A 5,930-nucleotide genomic window follows, 5' to 3' on the forward strand; every position below is an offset into this window, starting at 1 on the left:
ATTTAAATTAAAAAATAAATTTATATGAAAAAAATATTATAATAAAAAATTTAAATTTAAATTTTTATAAGAAAAATATTATAACAAAAAATTTAAATCGTGATTTCAGTCAAAAAAAAAAAAAAAAAAAAAAAAAATAAAGGGAAAAAAAAAAAAAAAATAAGGAAGAAGAAAAGGCAAAAGGCGCGGACCACCCTAACAAAAATAAAATAAAATCAAGTGGATTATCGCTCTAAAGAGCCCTTTTGGGCTGTAGGGAATTGAATGGCCCAATTTATCTGGACGAACCCCAACCCACCAAGTCATCCAACTTCTACGTCCTTCCTCTCCATCGTAGTGACCAGAGCACCACATTTTCTTCGATTTTCATCGCCGAGAAAATCCCAGACCAGCCAAAAGGAAAAATCAACACAGAAAAATGGTCATGGGTCTGCAACTACCCATCACTAACTCACTCCCATCATCATCTTCTTCTTCCTCACCGTTTTTTCTCGGACCCAGAAACCCAAGAAATTTCAGAACCTTTTGTTCCTTTAATGCCAAAGCCAAAGCCAAAATCCCCGTCCCACCCATAAATCCAAAGGACCCCTTTTTGTCGAAGCTCGCTTCCGTGGCTGCAACTTCGCCTGAGACACTTCTCGACCGACCCGTTAACTCTGAATCTCCTCCTTACTTGGACTTGTTTGACGCTCCAAAGCTCATGGCTACACCTGCCCAAGTATTTCTATTTATTTTCTGTGTACCCCTATTTGTTAAAGCTCATGGCTGAGTTGTTTGACATGTTTTTTATTTTTATTTTTATTTTATTTTTTATTTTTTTCCTGGTGTTTTATGATTGGCAATAGTGGGTTCTTTGGCTTATTGGGTTTTGTTTTGTTTTGAATTATGCTTGCTTCGTTTTTTTGGGTTGTTCGTTTCAAGGTGAAAAATATTTTGGGTTGAGTTTGAGTTATGACTTGAGTTGAAGTTGTAATTTGAGTTTGTATTTAGAGGTGCACATTTGAGTTGTGATTTGAATTGAGAATTTTTTGAGTTTGTATTTGAGTAGGTTAAAACTTAAATTTGTATTTAGATAGTATTTTTATAAAAACTCAATGGTGATAAAAAATTTTAATAGGGTATATGGGTAGGGTTTTATTCATCTTTTCGTTGTGAATGCATAGAAAAAAAATTATCTCAATCAGAATTAAAGCGAAAAAATTCTGACATTTTTAAGAATAGAAAAAATACTGTTCATTAACTTGAGTTCGAGTTTATGAACTCGAGTTGAAGGGGAAATTTGAACTCGAATTTAACCTTAAACTTGAGTTCAAACTCGAATTTAGCCCTAAACTCGAGTTCAAACTCAAATTTTATCAAAGAACATGAACTTAAATAAAGTTGTAACTCGAGTTTAAACTTTTTCTGAGTTTTGTTGCAAAAGAACAACCCCTTTATTTCTCGTTGTAATTACGGATTAATTAATTCTTTGTTTCAGCATATACTTCAATTTTTGTTGAAAAAACGATATTATTACGTTTGGGAATGGTATTATTAGTTGGGCAAAGAAAAGCGAAAAACAGGCATCTTTTAGTTGTTTAGAGTTCATTCTCGTAAGAACAAAGTTTCAAGATTATGCTTGAGAAGACGAGTCTCAAATTTTAATGCTTTCCTTGGTACAATAGGTTACTCGATGTCGTTTGTAATTTTTTTTTTAAATATAATTTTGGTGCCTATTTGGTAAAGTGATGATATCCCCTGCCTGAAACAGGTGGAGAGATCAGTTTCATACAACGAGCACAGGCCGAGGAGGCCACCCCCGGATTTACCGTCATTGCTGCTCCATGGAAGAATTGTTTACATTGGGATGCCTGTAAGTTCCTGAAAGTTGATGTTGTTTCAAGTTGTTTCTTGCTATCCAAAAATTTTACTATTTGTAGAGTTTGTTAGGGAGCTAATGAAGTGAGAGGTAATTGTAAGTTGTAACAATCTTGTATAATAGAAGCTCTGTTATGCGTGATGCTGAGAAATTGGACATGCTCTTCGTCAAATATAATTTTTGATTCTTTAGCTTCCCTAAGGCCCCATAACATGAAACACGACAACAATAAAGCATCCGGAAAATTTTACTGTTTAGCCCTTGACTTGTGGAGAATGTCCAAACTTCTATCCTTGTCAACTCATTCATTATATAACATATTGGCGCCTCATGTTTCCTTGATTCTGTCATCTGCATATTAAGAGAAAGTGGAGTTTATTCCTTCAAAGATTTTATCACTTGTCTTTTCTTTGCATCAATATTGCAGTATGCGTACATGATTTCATTTCATTTTTGTTTTTTTTGGGATCAGATTAAAAAAGAAGGTCGAATTAGGCCGTCACTTACCTTGAAAGAATTTACACACGGCCAACAGCTTTTATCCCAGTCCTCTTTATAGTCTAGAATAATTTCATTTAGCATATAAATGGATCATGTACTGTCATGCACTCCTAAAAATGATTGGTCTGTTCAGGAGTTTTACAACCATGGTTTTGTTTTGTAATCTGAAGTTAATTTATTGTGTTATTAAGTCGTCTTGGTTCCTTGATCTTTCAATGTGTGCAACAGTTAGTGCCAGCTGTCACGGAACTTGTTGTGGCGGAATTGATGTATCTGCAATGGATGGATCCTAAAGAACCAATATATATTTATATAAACTCTACAGGAACAACTCGTGATGATGGTGAAACAGTAAGATGGAATAATTTGTCATTTTATTCATTAGTTTCTTAAGCAATGATCCTTTAGTTTACTCATCCTGTCATCTCATTTTTCATCAGTTTGAAATTCTTCTGATTAGGTTGGGATGGAGACAGAGGGGTTTGCTATATATGACGCAATGATGCAGTTAAAAAATGAGGTGAGTTTCATTTTGTTTCCAGGTTTGTTTCTTGTCGTTATTTTCTCCATTCTAGTGGCAGTGATTGATGCTGGTAGCGTGATTGAGATGGGTTTTGTGGGATATAGCGTGGATGGCTGTTTCACTGGTGCTATTTTGAGTTGAAATGTTGTATAACTGCTTTGGCAACAGTGACCGCACATAGAGGCGGTTGTCATGCGGTGCAATGACTGTTAGTGATGTCTAAAGTTGTTGCGTTTGTGGATTTTTTATTTTTTGTTTATTATTTGCTGGTTGTGTGATGGATTACATAGTTTAACTGCTTTTTTGAGGGAAGTAGTCATTCTTGTCGGAGCATGATTACAATATCAACGATTTTTATTTATTTATTTATTTATTTTATTATGTATTTTTATAATTACCTTTCATCTTATTTCATGGTTCTTATTGCTTGGTTAGATACATACAGTTGCTGTTGGGGCAGCCATAGGGCAAGCTTGTCTGTTACTTTCAGCAGGGACCAAGGGGAAACGATGCCGCATGCCAAAGGTGTAATGTTGTTCGCTCTCCTAGTTGTTGCAAATTGCAATTAGGACTTTCTCTCATCACTCTTTTTAATTTTGGCATTCAGCTATGATCCAACAACCTCGTGTGCCATCATCTGGATTGATGCCTGCTAGTGATGTTCTTATTCGTGCAAAAGAGGTTAGTTCCTGTGCATCATCTTCTAAAGTTTACTGATGTTTTGTTATGCATTTCGACAATGGAATAGATTAAAACACAAACTCAAAGCCTTTTGTGATGTTAATTAAGTGCTTTCAAATTAAGTAATAGTTTACATTACCATAATATTCAATATTGCTTATTTTTGCAGATAGTGACAAATAGGGATACTCTTGTGAAACTTCTGGCCAAACACACAGGAAATGTAAGTGGAAGTACCGGTTTTTTTTTTTTTACCAAGTTTTGTTATTAGATAGATTTATAATTTATCAAAACGTGAAAATAAACAGAAAAAGGACACAAGGAGATGGTATCGCGGTTCGGTAAACACCTACATCCGCAGGGCCATGTCCAGACGTTTGAACAATCCACTAAGTAAAGAATATTACAATCTCAAATGGACTTATTCTACATGAGACTCCCTCTTTAACTATGATGCCTATGATATTGCTACTACCCAATGAACTTGCTCAGTGAGATCCCCTTGACTTAATGTTGAAATCCCTTCAACTCACTCAGTTTTCTCCCAAAAACCTTAATTCCTTCTCCTGAAAAAAACTTGGAGCAAAATTGCTCATAAATGATCTATCACTCTGTAAAACTAATACTTTAAAAGGCGTCCTGTGATCATTATGAGACTCCAAATAAATAGCTAAATAGCTGAATCTTCCAATCAAATCTGCTGTCAACAATCTGTTGATGATTATGTTATAACAAATAAGACAACAGTGCTGTACGATTCTGCAATCAAATCAACTTCCCTGATCTTGAAATCCTCAAATCAATGCTCCACGAATCTGGACACTTTATGCAGCAAGATATAAATTTCATATTACAGAAATTTATTCCAATTATCTCCAAATTTCCATAACCTGCTAAAGTTGTGTTCTCCAAAATAAGAAACCAAATAAAAGCATTTGACTTTCTTTAGAACAGATTTCTGCAAATCAAAAACTTCCCAAAACAATTTCCTGCAGCAAATCAATTTACAAAACAAGTATTCTGTAGCAAATCAATTTTAGAAAGGGATTTCCAAATCCCAATAGTAAGTATAGCGAGTTGTGCTTGGCTATAATTAATTTTGAGGAGTTTTGACTGGAAAAATAAGTACATTTTATTGCTCGCTTTTACTAGTCGGAAGAGACTGTAGCTAATGTGATGAGACGACCATTTTACATGGATGCTACAAAGGCTAAAGAATTTGGGGTGATTGATAAGGTATGTTTTAAGGCCTAATCCTGTACGTTTTCTTATGTGATGTATCCGTGGTGACCGACATAAAGTGGGCATACATATGCAGGTTCTTTGGCGCGGTCAAGAAAAAATTATGTCGGATGTGGCACCCCCTGAAGATTGGGACAAGAGTGCTGGGATCAAAGTTGTAGATGGACTTTAGTTTCTCTGTTGTAGATATCACCTAGTCAATATAGGTAAAACCCGTTGTCGCTTTGTGCAACTATATTGTTTCTCCCTTGGCAGTTACAATGCCTTGTCCAAGATGTTGGTAGAAATTCTTCAACTAAATTTTTGACGGGATAAAAAGTTTAGATTGTACTTGTATTCGGAATTCATGCATATGATCATAATTAGATTTGAATAGATACTTTAAAGAGTTATCTCAAAAGTCAGAACATCAATACTTTTGCCTTGCTTCTGGGATAGTACAAATGTAAAGCAGACCCTTGACAACTGAATGGGAATGCTAGTTGCAATGTAGGAACTCGTATAGGAGAAGCTGTTATATGGTATGTTACCTCGGTTCCTATGATCCTGAACTGATTTTATTACGTTTTCAAAGAACCATAAATTTTGTGGAACTAGATTTTCCGGTCGAACAGGCCTGCAATGAAGAAGTGAATGCATAAACAAGCTTGAAGGTCGAGAACAGGGAGCAGTTGTCAAGTTTTAGCTAAAAATGCCTTAATAATTAGGTTGAAAATGTTTTTGCTAATTTGTAGTTGTGTATTCGCTGTATCTCAAAAGTTATGTATCATGTGTCGCCAGCTAGTCCATGATTTAACTGATCTTAAAGACTTGCTAGTTGAGTTTCTGTAATGTTTTATAGCTGAATAATATATTCATTTTTTATTGCTTAACATGCTTGTATACTTTTCTTCGAAAAATAACATGCTTTTATGCTTTTGTTTCTTGAAATAAATATGGGAATTTCATTCAACCAAAACTAATATTACAACCTCAGAACAAAAATTATCTCTCTCAAGTCTCAACCAGTACCAAGTGGGCATATAATTGAGAAGAGCTTGCTAAGCGCGTCACTGATGTCCTTTTTTAAGGGCTGGAAGTACGAGACGTGGGCTGCGGCCACGCCATGGAGGTGGTGGCAAAGAA

At 35.1% G+C, this 5,930-nt stretch overlaps 1 pseudogene; it reads left to right on the forward strand.

Moving 5' to 3' along the window:
• The first annotated feature begins 260 nt into the window (after window positions 1-260).
• On the forward strand, window positions 261-5,586 carry LOC21387428 (annotated as a pseudogene).
• The last annotated feature ends 344 nt before the right edge of the window (window positions 5,587-5,930 follow it).

This window comes from Morus notabilis, unplaced genomic scaffold, assembly GCF_000414095.1.
Source record: "Morus notabilis unplaced genomic scaffold, ASM41409v2 Scaffold670, whole genome shotgun sequence".
Classification (NCBI taxonomy): domain Eukaryota; kingdom Viridiplantae; phylum Streptophyta; class Magnoliopsida; order Rosales; family Moraceae; genus Morus; species Morus notabilis.